Source organism: Rhinopithecus bieti, unplaced genomic scaffold, assembly GCF_001698545.2.
Source record: "Rhinopithecus bieti isolate Rb0 unplaced genomic scaffold, ASM169854v2 scaffold_315, whole genome shotgun sequence".
NCBI lineage: Eukaryota > Metazoa > Chordata > Mammalia > Primates > Cercopithecidae > Rhinopithecus > Rhinopithecus bieti.
Window position 1 is genome coordinate 5,950,198 of NW_016803481.1, and position 18,835 is coordinate 5,969,032.

General features: G+C 36.7%; 1 long non-coding RNA gene across 2 annotated transcripts in view; it reads left to right on the forward strand.

The window, feature by feature from the left end:
* The first annotated feature begins 566 nt into the window (after window positions 1-566).
* The window catches only part of LOC108537860 (uncharacterized), a 27,373-nt gene continuing 9,104 nt past the window's right edge, over window positions 567-18,835 (forward strand). Inside the window, exons 1-2 of one of the 2 annotated variants that reach the window (XR_001887937.1) lie at window positions 567-716; window positions 2,140-2,289. This is a non-coding gene — a long non-coding RNA (uncharacterized LOC108537860). The remainder of the gene's footprint in view (window positions 717-2,139; window positions 2,290-18,835) is intronic. The other variant, XR_001887938.1, reaches the window with a different exon arrangement.

Sequence of the window (18,835 nt, forward strand, 5' to 3'; positions counted from 1 at the left end):
GAAAGTCATTGGTAGCTTAATGGGGATGGCATTGAATCTATACATTACTTTGGGCAGTATGGCCATTTTCACAATATTGATTCTTCCTATCCATGAGCATGGAATGTGCTGCTCCTTAAAAACAGTTGTTATTTAAGCATTTTGTTTTGTAGTTCTCATTGTTGTTAAAAATGAGTTTCTGGGGTTGACACATTGTAAAAGGCCTGGTAACTGAAAATTGTAATATACTACAACCATTTTCAGTTATTCAAATATGCTTCTTTTCAGTTATTTAAATACACTAAGCATGTTCACACCATAGACTTCTGTGCATGCTGTTCTCTGCTTAGAAAACTCTTCCTCCAGATATTCACAAATTCATGTCCTTACTTTAGATCTTTAGTCAACTATCAGAAAATCCCAGAGAGATTGTCCCTGACCCCTGTCTAATATCAAAGCTGCAGTCACTTTGTTTCCTTGAACTGTATTATTTGTCTTCATAGAAACTGGGAAAACACTGATTGGTTATCTGTATATTGTCTGTCTACTCCACTGGAATAGGGTCTTAGTCTCTTTTCTGTAGGGCTGTATGCCCACTGCCTAACAGAACGTGCCTGACATGGAGAAGATGCATGTAAAGCTTTGCAGAATGAACAGACGCTTTTCCCAAACATATTCGTTCCCAGTATGTATGCTGAGATAATGTCACATCATCTTTCTCCTGGTGTGAATTCTAGGTAAGAGAAATGTGTGCCCATTCTTTTATTAGTTCAACACTTGGTTATTGGTGTACTGGAGTCCACCTTCAGTGGTGGAATCCTGCCAAAAGCTGCTGTGTGGCTTCTTTGGGAGGCTCAAACTCTACTCCAGAGTTATTACTGGTATCTACAAATTTGTACATGATCCATAATCCATTGACATAATTATAGCTAATCAATATAACAGCTTCAGTAATATGAATATGTGTACCATTGAAATTTATTAATATCTAAATATTCATAATCAAATGAAGGTAAATATTCTAGCTATAACTTGGAATGAAACCCTTTTATATGTTATATTTTAAAATTCTATCAGTTGGATGAAATATATCTAGTATTGCAAGAAAAATGGTTTTATAATTAATGACTGAAAGCTGTTAACTTTATATATAAAACATTAAAACTTTCAAGTAGTTGAATAGAGTAATATATTTTATAGTTAATTTTGAGAATACTAGATTATGCAAACTAATCTAACTATTAATGGAAAACAGTTTAATTACAAAACATATTTAAAATCGTATATAATTAGAAATTGTAAAAAGAAATAATTTATAGAGTAATATTCCTGGCATTCCTAATAGTATATAAAATAATCTTTAATGTTTTTTTAGATACTTAATTCCACCTATACTCTTTAAAGCCTTTTTTAAAAGCATCCTACTCATGATTTTCATACTCTATAAGGATGGGATTAAAAGCCAACATTTCCACAAAAAGAAAAAATTTCCAATATACAAAATATTCATATTAAATTACTTTGATTCAAAGCAATAAACACTATAAATAGTCTGAAGAAGAAAAAAAATTAGGTATCCCAAGCACCATTATTTTCACTAAGTAAATTTCAAAACAATTATTACAAAAGTATTTTCATAATATTTGTCTTATAGTTCTGACTCTAGAAGAAAATATTAAAGGTTTGACAGCTCAGTGGAATAATAATGACTCCTACTATACCTCTGCTTTGCTTGCTCAGAGAATTTTGTATCCAACACAAGCTAAAACAGTGAATTTCATTGAAGAAATACATACAAAATGGAAAATAATTTCTAAAAAACAATGTTATGCAACTGATGTTGAAAATGGCACAGATGTGGTCTAAGCTTTAAGTAATTAAGCCAAAAGCATACATTGTTTTGTTAACACCCATTAATTGTGTATTCAGAAAGAAATTGTAGTACAAGATAATGTAAAAAAAAAATCCATTGCCTTATCAGGAATGTACTGGGAATTTTGCATTTTTTTTTCTAGCTGAAGACAAACTACATAATATATAAGAGATTTGAGTACTGCCTTATCAAATACCTATGCAAGATATTCAAATATGGTAAAATTACAATTACAGGTCAAAAAGACAAAGACTTGCTGAAATAAATATTTAATAATTTATTTACAGGCAAGCCATAACCAACCAGTATGACCTATTTCATCAATAGTTTCTTACAGAAAATGAAGTGAGTGTGATGGGCACTGCTGAAGAAGTAATCAAACAGAAGAATTTCAAAACTTTTATCTGCTGCAAACGTCCTTCTATTATTCCACTCAGGTAAAATGCTAAAATTAATACTCATTTAATGGAAACTGAGCTACAGACAATAAATCAAAGGCAATTTTGTTATCTTGAAAACTAATTACATTGCTTGCATTTCTGGGTCTGTAGTTTAAGGGCATTTTCCCTACAGTGATTATGTAAAACAGCAAGCGAATGCAAAACAATATTAGACATAAAATATATAAGTGAGGGCAGTAATTCTAAGCCTGAAATCTGAAAATACTCAGAAAACATCCTTTTTTCAAATACTGTATCAAACTTTAGTTTATAAGGTTGCTTCAAAGAAATTATATAATACAAATCAAGTTCAGGGTTATGTCAGGAGATGGGTGATAGCATCACCACCAGTTGGACATGGACACTGTCAGCGGCAGGAGTGAAAAATGATCTTGGTCATTCAACAGTTTCAGTTGAAAGTAAGCATGTATTTAGTAAGGCAGACATTCAGTACAGTAACAGAAGCAAGCTTGTAGATTAAGGTACTGGGAAATTAACATTCTTGCATTTCAGTGCCAAACTTATAAAATTTGACTATTCAATTACAATTTAAAAATTGTAACAATAGTTAATTCGTTGATATTCTAATTCTCATATCATGAAGTTTCTTCTCTGAAAGTAATATTTGCCTTTTGCTAAATATGGATTTTAAGCACTGGCCCATCAAGTCCAAAGATATGTTCAGAGGACCTGCCAAGTATCAGGGATTTGAGAGACGGTGAATAAAACCAAGATGCTGTTCCCATCCTTCCAATGCTTATATTCCAGTGGGAGATGACAGGAAAGAAACAAAGGCACACTGGATGTCTAAAATGCTATGAAGACAAAGCAACCAGGGTAAGAAATGGACAGGAGGAAGGTTATTCTCCATAAGGTGCTGGGGAAGGCCACAGAAAATGCAGGAAAGAGCATTTCCGGCAGAGAGAACAGCCAGTGCAAATGCCTAAGACAAGAACATGGAAGATATGTCTAAGAGAACCAAGGCGGAACATAATACCAGAAGACAGAACAAAGGAGAAAGTGATAGGAGATAAAGTGGGAGAACAAATGGTAAAGACTTTGAAACTTTTACCAAGTATAATAAGAAACCTTTGGGGAGATTTGGCAATCACATGAAATAATTTGACTTACATTTTTAAAAACTGTCACGTAGAGAATAGACATCAGACATCACGGGAGTAGGGTATCTGAGTTGCAAGGACACAAATTTTACAGGATCCTTTCATAGGCATACCAGGAAGACGGCTGTAATTGTCCAAGGAAAAGATCACAGTGCTTTAATCTAGAGAGATAGCAGAGGAAGTAGTAGAATATGATCAAACTCAGGAGATACTGTGAATATAAGCTAGCCATTGAACTTAAGCCCAATTCATGGTATGTAATAAAATGCAGCTTCATTTTATCTCTCATCATTTACTTAAAGTGGATGGAAACTTGGTCATTCCCAAGGTGTCCCCATAATCTATCTATCTCACAATTTATTTTGGGAATCTCTACCACTTTTGGGTCTTAGCAGACAGGCTTTGGGGTAGGGATGAGAGAGTAAAAAGCCCTGTCTACTTCCCCAGACCTTTCTTTCCTGTAGTGAATTCAGGGATTTGCAGGCTGATCAACAGGAAAGATAGGACCACTAAGCAGTAGTAACACACAGGAACTCTGTTGGGGGGTATAGGGTACTTTGATAAGTTGGCCTGAGGAGGAAAAATTCCCTCTCTGAAAAAGATCTTCCAAAGACAATGGGGGTGGGGTGGACTACACACGGGGGCAAGAGGACAAGAGGGCTCTCAGGAGAGAGGTATTGGAAAGGGAATTTAAGTGTCCAGCATGATGGCGAGTCTCTAGGCCAGAGAATTCTAGAGCTTGGGGTATTTTTAAATCCTATGGTTTGCGTAACCTATGGCTAGCAGATGTTGGATGCTGTTTTATGGAATATGCAAAGGCAAGTTCACAAATAGCTAAAAATATGCTCATTTGGGATATATTTAAAGCAACTGGATATATACAAATTTGAATTTAGCTCTGACAGGTTTTTGAGCTCAGTGGTCCCAGCCTGGTGTGAAGAAGTAAACAACACAGGGCTATTTTTGGCTCATGTATATCTCTTTGCCCCATGTTGTTTTACAATCCAAGTTGTATATTACCTCATAAAGCCTGAGTTTGGAGCCAGTGAGTGGTAAAGCATTCTAATGACCCAGAGTCCTATAAGGGCACATGCTACAGTTTCAAATTCTGTTTTCCGATATTATGCCCATTTAGTGGAAGAAAGTCTGGGGAATAGATTAGAAGAGGAAAAGACTTTGATTCATTTAATTGTTTAGTGAACAGAGTATCATCATGGCCCCTTTGGTACCTGTTCCTGGCTATCTGTAAAACTTGGTGAGTGTTACCTACAGAAAGATGTATTAGCAAGTACACCTGCTTCTTCTGCCAGTAAGTAATCCAGGCATGAGATTTGGCCATGAATTCCAGTCCTTGGGTTATCCTGAGATGTGGCTGAGCTTCTTTTAAATCCAGGGTTTGTATGGTGTCTCAAATTATTTTAGCATTAGCAATCATTGCCAGTAAGGACAACTTAAATTTTTCAGGACCGCCCTGAGAAACAGCTGAATAGACTCAGCCAGACTTGCCAAGTCATCATACTACATGCCATCTGTTGACTGATAAGCCTATTCTAATATCCCCAATGGATGGAGAGGATTTTTGGCTTCAGCTAAAATTTTCCATTGACACTCTGCCCAGGCTGTTACAAGGTCTCAGGTAGGCTGAACACCTGCCCAAGTTGTAAAAATCTACAGCAGCAAGGCATCTGTGGACGAAGACGGACGAAGACCAGAGCTTCCTATGTGGGTCATTCCTACCTTCTGCACTAATTTTACAGGATCCTTTAAAAGGAATACCATTTTTGCATCTAAAACTATGGCAGCCAATGGTTTACATTTAGCTCCTGTTAGGTAGAGCTTACTCCCCACCAAATACATTCTATGTGGCCAGGCTGCCCCTTTTCATTTGTTTCCCAGGCTAGCTCCTTAAAGAGAAACTGGGTCTCAGTGTAAGAGAAAGGCCATGTTTCCTCATCCAAGTGATAACTTTCTCCTCCTCCTTGGTCCTCTCCTTCTGATTTTTCTGTCTTCATTACTTAGTGGGTGGTCACTGGCAAGTAGAGGGTAAATTATCTCAGTTCCAGTCCTGGTGACACTGTGCTAGAGAGCACGAGTCCTCCTGCCCAGGTTCCTCGCTTCATATGATCTCCCCCAGGACTTCAGGCCCCTCCTCACTCTCTGTGTGGCCTCCTGGTAAGAAGCTGCCATGAACAAAGACCAGCACATGAGTTGTGGTTTAGAGCATCTCTTCACCAGGGCAGTGGCTTCTTTAAAGTTCTGGAAGGAACAAAGACGTAGATTGCCTTGCTTTCACTCACTTGAAGTAACATTTAGGCTAGTTCGGCCCAAAGTTTGGGATCTCAATATCCCTCCAAGGAGAAACCATAATGACAACATCACACAGCATAACTGAGTATCATGGAGGTGTGCTAGCTGCTTACAAAGGCTACTCCTCCAGCTGGGCTCAGAAGCCTGGCCTCAGCCTGATGTCTCTGCCTCACTAGCTCATTTACCTGATGTAGCAGTCCCTAGGAATAAGGATATTCTTTTATCTCAGCATACCCCAAATCACTGACTACAAGGAGCTGTTGCCACTGTAGCCTGTTACAGGGTCACAGATAGGCTGCCCTTCGTCTAGAAGTGTGTACTCCCTCTTTTCTATTCAGGCCTGCAGGTCTTACAACATCTGGCACCTTCCTAGTGGGGGACCCAGACAGGTGCACTAACCACTTTTCTTGGGCCTCTGACTCCAAAAGTCAATTCTAATGGTGGGGATTCACTCAGATATTGGTACTCCTGCTTGGCCAGGCTAGTAAGGTATGGGGGTACATGTAAAATATTAAGAGTACACTACAGCAATGTCGTACCAAACTAATGTATGGGCTTTCCAATGTTTGAGTCCCAATCACTTAAGGCTGTCCAGAACCAATATAACCAATGATTGTTTCACTAACTGGGTAGACCCACATATGAATTCCTTGATCATAACCAAAATCACCTCATCTTCATTGCCACTTGAAGTGAGTTCAGGGACTTCAGGACTGATAAATATATATATATATATTTGTATATATTTACATATATAAATTATTTACATTATTAACATATACATAAATAAACATATATATATATGTATGATAGCCAGGAGGCATTAACAAACAATGAGCTTTATTAGGGTGGTACCTTGACAGGTTTTCACGTGTATGTGTGGTGGGGCAGGAGGGGCGCATATTACAGCATGAGACCTTCCAGTGACAATGGCACAGGACTACCATCCAGAAGGAAAATAGGGCAAGGGCAAGAGAGGATAATTGGTGAGGGGATTGTGTGTCTACACGAGGTCACAAAGCAGCAACATGAGGAGTCTCTAAGACCAAGATTTTCAAAGGACAGCAGTGGCTTGTAGTCTTTTATAACTCCAGAATTGGTCTTAGCTAAGGCTAGTAGATGTTGAATGAAATTTTCTGGGATATGCAAAGCAGGCAGACTCTAACTCACTAAAAATATGCTTATTTGGACTACATTTTTGAGCAATTGGATGTGTAAAAATCTGAGTTTGCCTCTGGACTAATGATACTATTATCATGAGCCTTGAAGAAATAAACAATCTACAGCCAATAGACAGAAGAGGTCTTTGGACTATTCACGTAACACTCTCATCAGAAGCAAACACATAAGCTACTGGAAGAGAGCAGCAAACATTTTTGACTCAGAGCACAGGCAAAGAATGACTGATTCTGAGAAATGAATAGAAAAAAATCTGTCTCCTCTTGGGGAGAAACAGGAAGCTTTTCTAACCATAGAATACATTGGTGTTTCCGAGAAACACACTCGGAGAAATACGTCAAAAAATATTATTCTACTTCTGGCAGAAGGGTGGGACATCTCCTCTGATTCAGGATTGTACACCAATGCTAACCAGAAGTCTGCTACCACTAGTAGAAGGGCAGTAAACTCTCTCTTGCCCAAAATTGACTACAGATAAAAACAGATAATTTCTGCAATGGAGAGGATGGGTAGGAACACTAGATAGCTGTAACTATAAGACTGATATGCACTGGGTGAGGCTAAGCCTGAAACTGGAGCAGGGTAACAGAGGACTTTGCTTTCCCTACCATGAACCTAGTACTGAGTAACAAGAGCAGTCTACATTTCAGAGAGGGAAAGAGCTTTGGAAGAGCCCTCTCTCTGGTTGAGTCATGCCAGGATGGTTAAAAACTGAAGGAAAGGTAGAAAAGAAAAGCAATAGTGCCCCTTTATACATGATTTCACCTTCCACAGTTTCAGTCACCCACAGTCAACCATGGTTTGAAAATAGAGCATAATACAAGAAGATACTTTGAGAGAGAGACCACATTCATATAACTTTAATTACAGTATATTATAATTTTTCTTTTATTGTTGTTGTTAATCTCTTATGCCTACCTTATAAATTAAATTTATCATAGGTATGTGTATATAGGAAAAAATATGGTATAGTGTTAATATGTATAGTATAGGGGTTGGTACTATCCATGATTTCTGGAATATCATGGAAACCTTTTGGTATCCCATTCCCTACTCTTACCACAAGACAACAGCAGCCCACTGTTAGAGAACTCTGAAACCTGTGGTTTACTAGAGGTAATGACAGCAACAACAAAACCCAAAGATAACTCCTGACTAGAATAAGTCAATCCTCCACAACAGCCTGACATGCCTGTTTCCAGCTATGAGTACAGTTTATCTCAGTCTTTACTACATCATGTTCAGAATTCAATCAAAAATCCTGAGACACAAAATAGAGTAAGGAAAAACAACTGAGTAAAGAGCTAAAGCAGACAATATAACTACATTCGGAGATAATTCAGACACTGGGATTAACAGTGACAGAGTCTGGAATTTGAAATAACTGTGACTAATATGCCAAAACCCTTAGCAGGAAACATGGAAAAAATGGATAAACATGTGGGAAATTTTAGCAGGAAAAGTTAAATGAAAATATTATAAATACGCATACGTATCATTACACAAAATATCAGAGATAAAGCATTCTTTTGATGGGTTCACCAGTAGATTTACCACAAGCTGTAAAATAATCAGTGAACTAAAAATATGTCAGTATAAATTTTAATATGTTCAAGTTGAACCAGAAAAAGAAAAAAAATCATAAAACAAGAGTCCACCCAATATTGGATAATATTTCCTTATCTCATTAACATGTAATTAAACTACGAGAGAAAAATGAGGCAGAAGAAATATTTGAAGAGACAATGACGAGTTTTCAAAATAATAAAAGATATCAAACCATAGATCCAAAAAGCTCAGAGAAAGCCAAACAGGATGAATACCAAACAGACAAACATATAGTAAATCTATCAAAGAAAAATAAAAAAATCTGTAAGTCAGGAAAAAAACAACACACATCGCATACAGAAAACGAAGATAAGAACAGCAGCAGAAATCATTTAATTCAGAGGACAGTGCAGTGACATTTTTTACAGTAATGGAAAAAAATGGCAATGTAGAATTCTATACCCAGCAAAGGTATCCTTCAAAAATGAAGATGTAAAATATTTTCAGACAAGCAAAATCTTAAAGGATTACTTGCCAAAATAGCTGAGCTACACAAAATGTTAAAGAAAATTATTCAGAAAGAAGGCATATGATACTAGACAGATATGTGGAAGAGTGTTTGAAATGGTAAAATAATGTAGATATAAAACACGTTTTCTTCTTTTAATCATTAAAATATATACTTATCTAAAGTTTTATTTTGACTATGCCAATTTTGAATTTCTCTTAGATAATCCAAATGAAGAAATCAAGAAGTTGGTTAAATAAACAATCCTGGAGCTCAGTGGATAAACTTAAACTGGAAACATTTAAATATCATTAGCATGCAGGTGACATTTAAAGCCATAAGACCAGAAAAGATGATCTACAAAGAGGGTATAATTTGAGAAAATAAGAATATAAGCCCTGAGCATTAGGAATATTTAACATGTGGACACAAGGAAGAGAAACATGACCTAGAAAAGAAAATTGAAAGAGTTAGTGTGTGAGTGAGAAAGAAAACCTGGAAGTGTTTGGTTTCAGAAGCCAAATGAAGACAGAATTTCGGGACTCGCTTACCATCTGGACTGGCTTACTATCTGGAAGTGCTCTCAACCTAAGTCCAATACTATGTAGATAGCAACTAGCGTGGCCAATTTTGGGAATTCAAAGAAAAAATTTTAATAGAAATGTTAGTTACTATAATTCATACAGTGATACATCAAAGGAGATAAATAATACAATTATGTTTATAAATGTCCCAAAAAGAAAGAGCATAGGATATTAAGAGTAGAATTCTGAAGCTCAGTAACCACTTTCAAACATAGTACTTGAAAAGTTTCTTTTTAAAATTCTTTATAATATCCTAATTTGTATAACTGGGGTTATAAGAGTATCTGATTTATAGAGGTGAGGATTCAGTAGAATCACGCAGGTAGAGTTCTTAGGATACAGGTCATAGAAAGTACTGAATAATCTTTTTTTTTTTTTGAGGCAGGGTTTTACTCTGTCACCCAGGTCAGAGTGCAGTGGTGTGATCATGGCTCACTGCAGCCTCAAATTCTGTGCTCAGGTGATTCTCCTGCCTCAGTCTCGCAAGTAGCTGGGACTATGTGCACCCCCATGCCTGGCTAGTTTTAATACTTTTTGTAGAGACAGGATCTCGCTATGTTGCCCAGGCTGGTCTAGAACTTCTGGGCTCAAGCAATCCGCCCATGTCAGCCTCTTAAAGGGCTGGGATTACAGGTGTGAGACACTGTCCCTGGACTGAACAATCATTTTTAATCAAAATTTGATAAGAATGAACTCCCATTCCTGACTGTTAAAGAAGATTATTTTCTTTAACATGATAAAAGTCTTACACTACAGCAAAACTTTAAGGTAAATTAATTTTCACTGCAGCTACTTAACAGTATCTTGTAAGTTCATGCTAGGTGAGTGAGTTCTAAAGAAAACAAGTAATTGCTATCAGAAAAGGAAAAAGGAACATCACCTGTCTGCAGATGATATATATCTATCTAGAAATTTAAAGAGAATAATGTACTATTTAAACCAAGGTAATGTGCTCATATATCCAGATGAAAAATACATGTGTGACAACTAGTACTCTTGCTATTTATCAGTAACTCTCTGGTAGAACACATGAGAAAGACCATATCTCATTGATTATTCAAATTTTAAAATATTAAATATCCAAAAATACATAGTCTTTGTATATCCATATATTATCAAAATATACAGAGTATGATTACATTCTTTTCAGGGACATAAAATAACATCTTAATGATATATGTGTGTAATAATCTCAGATGGGAAAATGCTATAAACAGCTATCCTCAACACATTTATAGAGATTATTTTCAAAATTAGAAGAAAAAATCCCTCGGGAACAGTTGTAATTTTTTTCTCCTTTTCTCTTAAGAAGTTCAACACTTCTTTTGGGGAAGAATAGAAAGATCAGCTAATAAAGTGTTAAAGGACAAAAGTCAGAAAGAGGATATTTACTAGCCTCCCAGACAGTAAAAGATACAACAAATTCATGATGATAAAAACAGTATGTGTGCTGGTGTACTAGTATATAAAGTTCACTTTATATATGCATTTCAATATTGTATTCTGAAGGCATGCTGAATTAGTGTGTTTCAAATTAATGGAACTGGAAAGATTGACTAATCATTTGAAAGTAAGTTAAGAATCTTATTTTGCCATCAGCCCAAATATGCAGCAGATGAACTGAAGACAAACATATAAATAATGGAACCATTAATTTTTAAGATGAATATATTTGTAAATCTTTCTAAAATTTCAGCTTTAGGGATTACTTTTGCCTTACTGTAATAAAGACTAGCTTTCTAAATTTCAAAGATGGATCTAGAGGATATTTTGTCCTTCAAATGAGTGAGATTTTACACTGGAAATATAGGCTCACAAGATAGGAAACAAAGCAAGTTTTAATTTTTCCTCCTAGACTGTTCCTGTGGTAATGAAATGGCAGGGAGTGGTAGCTAAAGATAGTAGAGAGGAATAGAGATTTTTCACACTCTCAGCTGAATTGGTGCACACCAATGGAAAAGAGGTTAGACTTTAATCTGGCTGCCTGTGTGTCTCCAAGAAAATTGGGTCTTGTCTTCCCAGGGAAGGAACTCTACTTCCCCTTGCAGATCTTAACACTGAAACAACTGCGGCTTTGGTGAAGTGCCTATCTTATTTCATAGAACTACTCCAGACAGCCACCTGGAAGTCTCTGTTTATAGAGTCAACTAGGTATGGTCTAAATCTTATCAAGAATTGCCAAGAAGACTCAATTCTCTTATCTCTCTCTCTCTCTCTCTCTCATACACATATCCTACTTAAAATATATTACTAAATATTCTTTCATTAAAAAATATTTAATTCTAAATTGAAGTCTTTGCCTTATTAACTTGAATCTGTCAACTGTATACTTACCTCATATAATGTCTACAAGTTTCCAGCAATTTAGTGAACACGCTGGTGTTAAAGTATTTTTATAAAAGAGTGTTATACCACAGTTTCTACCTCTAAAAAATATTGGGTGAAAACACATATACAAATTAACATCTGACAGGAGATAATATTTGCAGCATATAAGAGTTAATATCAATACATCTTTAAAATCTTAATAAGGGACAAATAAATATCCCAATGGAAATTTTGGAAAATGTCTAAGCAAGCAATTCAGAGATGGATAAATATATATCAGCAATTAAACATAGATTTAAAATGTTCATTTTTGCTAGAAAGCTAAGTAGATGCAAATTAAAACAGTAATACAACATTTTAAATTTCCAAATGGGATTTTAAAATAAAATAACAAGACTGTATAAATAGGAATTTTATGTATTTTAAAATTGTGAACAGACACCATATTTAGGACAATTCAGCAGTACATAATAAGAAATAAATTTCTCACTGAATGCCAAGACACTCTTTTAAGCTACTGTGTATATTAGCTCACTTAATCTTCATAACAGTCTTGAGGTGTAGGTACTATTATAGATGGTGGACACTATAGAAGTAAGAAAAATGGCACACAGGGGGTGTTTGTGACATGCCCAGGTGACACAGTTAGCAGGACCAGGGATCTAACTTCAAAATTGCTCTTCTGTCACCCTACTCAAGGTTTTAAAACAGAAGTACTGCTGACATACAGACTTACGTTAGAAGTAGATGCTAAGGAAATAGTCATGAACGTCCATAAAGATTTCATTGCCAATGTGTCTTAGCAACACTGTTTGCAATAGAAGAAAATTGAAAACGTCCAACACAAAGAGCATACCTGAATATAATAGGTAAAATAAAGACAAATACTGAAGTTATTAAAATAAAAAAGTATGAGATGATATAAAAAATGTGCAATATATGTATTTGGCGAAAATACGTTAAACAGAGTACAATATAACATTGTTTACAAACTGAAATTATAGATATCAAGGTAATGGGTTATTGTCTTTGATTAATTTTGTTTACTTTTAATGTGCATTTATATTTCTATAAATATTATAATAAATCAAATCTTTTAAGATAGAAGAAACATATGAATTTACTTAGTTTCCTCTAGGTAGACAGGGTTATTGTTTCTTTTATGTAACTTTCATTTTAGGTTCAGTGGTACGTGTGAAGTTTTCTTATATAGGTAAGTTCGTGTCCTAAGGGTTTGTTGTACAGATTATTTCATCAACCAGGTGTTAAGCCTAGTACTCAACAGATATTTTATTTATTTATTTATTTTTGCTCCTCTCTTTCCTCCCCACCTCCACCTTCAGGAAAACTGAAAATAATTCAAAATGGTATTTTATATTTGACCATATAAAATTTAAAATAGCTGTATGATAAAATCATTAAGACGAATGAAATTAAAATTTGAAGGCAAATTTTAAAATTTGAAAATAAATGCTTCTCATTATACCTCACTCAAAATGTTTAATTTCTTTAATATATTAAAAGTTATTGTACATTGATAAGGAAAACTAAACCAGAAAATAAGCAATCTGACAGGAGGTGAATTAAAAAACAAAAAAACACACAAATGGCCAAAAGCACGTTTAAGCATTGTGATGGTTAACATTGTCAACTTGATTGGACTGAAAGATGCAAAGTATTGTTCGTGGGTGTGTCTGTGACAGTGTGGCCAGAGGGGATTAACATTTGGGTCAGTGGACTGAGAGGGGCAGACCCACCCTCAAACTGGGTGGGCACCATCCAACTGGCTGCCAGTGCAGCTAGAAAAGAACAGGCAGGAGAAGGTGGAAAGAGCAGACTCGCCGAGTCTTCTGGCCTTCATCTTTCTCCTGTGCTGGATGCTTCCTGCCCTTGAACATCACACTCTAAGTTCTTCTGCTTTTGGACTCCTGGACTTACACCAGGGGTTTTCCAGGGGCTCTTGGATCTTTGGCAACAGACTGAAGGCTGCACTGTTAGCTTCCCTACTTTTGAGGTTTTGGGACTTGGACTGAGCCACTATTGGCTTCCCTGCTGCTCAGCTTGCCGATGACCTATCGTGGGACTTGAATTTAACTGGCATGTGTAACTGTCACTACTACTATCAATATGCTTGTATTAGGGTTCTCTAGAGGGACAGAAGTAATAGAATATATGTATATATGAAAGGGAGTTTATTAAGGAGAATTGACTCACACGATCACAAGGTGAAGTCCCATGGTAGGTCACTATTATTCCTAATCTAGACTAATGCAAGGCTTCCTAACTGGTCCCTGGGATTCTGTCCTTACTCTTGGGCCCTCAAATTCTCCTTTCCATTCAAAAGCCAGAATGGCATTTAAAAGCTTAAATCAGAGCATGGTACTCTCCTTCTCAGAACTAGCCAGGAACTTTCTATTGCACTGCCAATAAAATGCAAGCTACAATATTGCCCACCCTATTTCCTTTGTAAGACTTATATACTTTCCACCAAGCGATTTGTCATTTATGAATTATTACTTGTTTATTGTAAATAGCAATAATCTATTATGTCAGTATCTAACATAAGTAATTATATAGGCTAGGACCTTGTTGTATTGTTTATAGCTATATGCTGAGCACCTAGAAAAGTGCCTGAAACAGTGGGAACTCTATAAAGATTCATATGAATGTAACAGAATGCATGACTGAATTACTGAAATGATAATAATGGAGGGAGTGCTGTTAAGTCAGTAAGGTAAAATTTAAAAGGTGAAATGAAAACACATTTTACTTCATTGGTAACATATCTGATCTATTTAAAGATCATTCCAATGTTCATTCCCATTATTCCATGATTCTCAAAGCAGAATCAAGTACAGATTTTGATTTTGCTTTAAAAATCAGGGTCTCAACTGATCTCATTTAATTTCACCTATAACTTTTTTTGTTCCTGCATTAAATGCAAAGGAAAGGTCAATATCAGGTCAATATAGTTTGTGTGAGTCACACAGGAAGTCCTCACAAGGAAGAGAGGTCATAACACTGATCATTCAGGGAATAGCTCATCTGTGTAACCTACTCAGAATTTATTAAGAAAGAATTAAGTATATATTTTAGATTGACTGTCTCAAAAGTTGTTTCTTCTCCAATATTTAGGAATAAAATTTTTATTAAAAGTATGAGCTGGCTCTCTGTTCAGGGCATCTCCAAGAAAATGGCAGCAGCCCCAGTCAGGGTCTTATGGATAAAACTCTCATCTCCCTGGGACAGAGCACCTGGGAGAAGGGGTGGCTGTGGGCCCAGCTACAGCCAACTTAAACATCCCTGCCTGCTGACTCTGAAGAGCGTAGCGGATCTCCCAGCATAGCGTTCAAGCTCTGCTAAGGGTCAGACTGCCTCCTCAAGTAGGTCCCTGACCCCCATGTCTCCTGACTGGGAGATACTTCCCAGCAGGGACAGACAGACACCTCATACAGGAGAGCTTCAGCTGGCACCTGGCAGGTGCCCCTTAGGACAAAGCTTCTAGAGGAAGGAACAGGCATCAATCTTTGCTGTTCCGCAGCCTCTGCTGGTGATACTCAGGCAAACAGGATCTGTAGTGAACCTCCAGCAGACCTGCAGCAGAGGGGCCTATTAGAAGGAAAACTAACAACAGAAAGGAATAGCATCAACATTAACAAAAAAGACATCCACTCAGAAACTACATCAGAAAGTCACCAACATGAAAGACCATAGGTAAGTAAGTCCACGAAGATGGGGAGAAACCAGCACAAGAAGGTGAAAATTCCAAAACCCAGAAAGCCTCTTCTCCAAAGGATCACAACTCCTCACCAGCAAGGGAACAAAACTGGATGGAGAATGAGGTTGACGAACTGACAGAAGTAGGCTTCAGAAGGTGGGTAATAACAAACTCCTCCGAGCTAAAGGAGCGTGTTCTAACCCGATGCAAGGAAGCTAAGAACTTTGAAAAAAGGTTATTGGATGAATTACTAACTAGAATAACCAGTTCAGAGAAGAACATAAATGACCTGATGGAGCTAAAAAACACACACACACACACACACACACACAGCACGAGAACTTTGTGAAGCAGACACAAGTACCCATAGCCAAATCAATCAAGCAGAAGAAAAGGTATCAGAGATTGAAGATCAACTTAATGAAATAAGGTGTGTAGATAAGATTAGAGAAAAAAGAATGAAAAGGAATGAACAAAGCCTCCAAGAAATAAGGGACTAGGTAAAAAGATCAAACCTACATTTGCTTGGTGTACATGAAAGTGACGGGGAGAATAGAACCAAGCTGGAAAACACTCTTCAGGTTATTATCCAGGTGAACTTCCCCAACCTAACAAGACAGGGCAACATTTAAATTCAGGAAATACAGAGAACACCACAAAAATACTCCTCAAGAGCAATCCCAAGACACATAATCATCAGATTCACCAAGGTTAAAATGAAGGAAAAAAATGTTAAGTGCAGCCAGAAAGTTTGGGTTACCCACAAAGAGAAGCCCATCAGACTAACAGCGGATCTCTCAGCAGAAGCCCTACAAGCCAGAAGAGAGCGAGGGCCAATATTCAACATTGTTAAAGAGAAGAATTTTCAACCCAGAATTTCATAACCTGACAAACTAAGCTTCATAAGTGAAGGAGAAATAAAATCCTTTACAGACAAGCAAATGCTGAGAGATTTTATCACCACCAGGCCTGCCTTACAAGAGCTCCTGAAGGAAGCACTAAATATGGAAAGGAACAACTGGTAAAAGCCACTGTAAACACATACCAAATTGTAAAGACCATTGGCACTATGAAGAAACTGCATCAACAGGCAAAATAACCAGCTAGCATCATAATGACAGGATCAAATTCATACATACAATATTAATCTTAAATGTAAATGGGCTAAATGCCCCAAGTAAAAGACACAGACTGGCAAATTGGATAAAGAGTCAAGAGCCATCAGAGTGCTGTATTCAGGAGACCCATCTCACGTGCAAAGACACACATAGGCTCAAAATAAAGGGATGGAGGAAGATGTACCAAGCAAATAGAGAGCAAAAAAAGCAGGGGTTGCAATCCTAGTCTCTGATAAAACAGACTTTAAACCAACAAAGATCAAGAGAGACAAGGGCATTACATAATGGTAANAGACCATTGGCACTATGAAGAAACTGCATCAACAGGCAAAATAACCAGCTAGCATCATAATGACAGGATCAAATTCATACATACAATATTAATCTTAAATGTAAATGGGCTAAATGCCCCAAGTAAAAGACACAGACTGGCAAATTGGATAAAGAGTCAAGAGCCATCAGAGTGCTGTATTCAGGAGACCCATCTCACGTGCAAAGACACACATAGGCTCAAAATAAAGGGATGGAGGAAGATGTACCAAGCAAATAGAGAGCAAAAAAAGCAGGGGTTGCAATCCTAGTCTCTGATAAAACAGACTTTAAACCAACAAAGATCAAGAGAGACAAGGGCATTACATAATGGTAAAGGAATCAATGTAACAAGAAGAGCTAACTATCCTAAATACATATGCACCCAGTACAGGAGCAACCAGATTCATAAAGCAAGTTCTTAGAGACCTACAAAGAGACTCAGACTCCCACACAATAATAATGGGAGGCTTTAACACCCCACTGTCAACATTAGACAGATCAATGAGACAGAAAATTAACAAGGATATTCAGGACTTGAACTCAGCTGTATACCAAGCAGAACTAATAGACATCTACAGAACTCTCCACCCCAAATCAACAGAATATATATTCTTCTCAGCACCACATCACACTTATTCTAAAATTGACCATATAATTGCAAGTAAAACATTCCTCAGCAAATGCAAAAGAATGGAAATTATAACAGTGTCGCAGACCACAGTGCAATCAGATTAGAACTCAGGATTAAGAAACTCACTCAAAACCACACAACTACATGAAAACTGAATAACCTGCTCCTGAATGACTACACAGCTAAAGCAGTGTTTAGAGGGAAATTTATAGCACTAAATGCCTACCAGAGAAAGCAGGAAAGATCTAAAATCGACACCCTAACGTCACAATTAAAAGAACTAGAGAAGCAAGAGCAAACAAATTCAAAAGTTAGAAGACAAGAAATAACTAAGATCAGAGCAGAACTGAAGAAGATGGAGACATGAAACACCCTTCAAAATATCAATTAATCCAGGAGCTGCATTTTTGAAAAGATCAACAAAATAGATAGACTGCTAGCCAAACTAATGAAGAAAAGAGAATAATCAAGTAGATGCAATAAAAAGTGATAAAGGGGATATCACCACTGATCCCACAGAAACACAAACTACCATCATAGAATACTACAAACACCTCTACACAAATAAGCTAGACATTCTAGAAGAAATGGATAAACTCCTGGACACTTAAACCCTCCAAAGTCTAAACCAGGAAGAAGTAGAATCCCTGAATCGACCAATAACAATTTCTGAAACTGAGGCAGTAATAGCCTACCAACCAAAAAAACAGTCCAGGACCAGATGGATTCACAACTGAATTCTACCAGTGGTACAAAAAGGAGCTGGTACCATTCCTTCTCAAACTATTCCAAACTATAGAAAAAGATGGACTCCTCACTAACTCATTTTATGAGGCCAACATCATCCTGATACCAAAACCTGACAGAGACAAAAAAAAAAAAAAAAAAAAAAAAAAAAAAATTCAGGCCAATATTCCTGATGACTATCAGTGAGAAAATCTGCAATAAAATACTGGCAAACTGAATCCAGCAGCACATCAAAAAGCTTATCCACCATGATCAAGCTGGCTTCATCTCTGAGATGCAGGGCTGGCTCAACATATGCAAATCAATAAACATAATCCATCACATAAACAGAACCAATGACAAAACTATGATTATCTCTATAGATGTAGAAAAGGCCTTTGATAAAATTCAGTACCCTTGCATGCTAAAACTCTCAATAAACTAGGTATTGATGGAATGTATC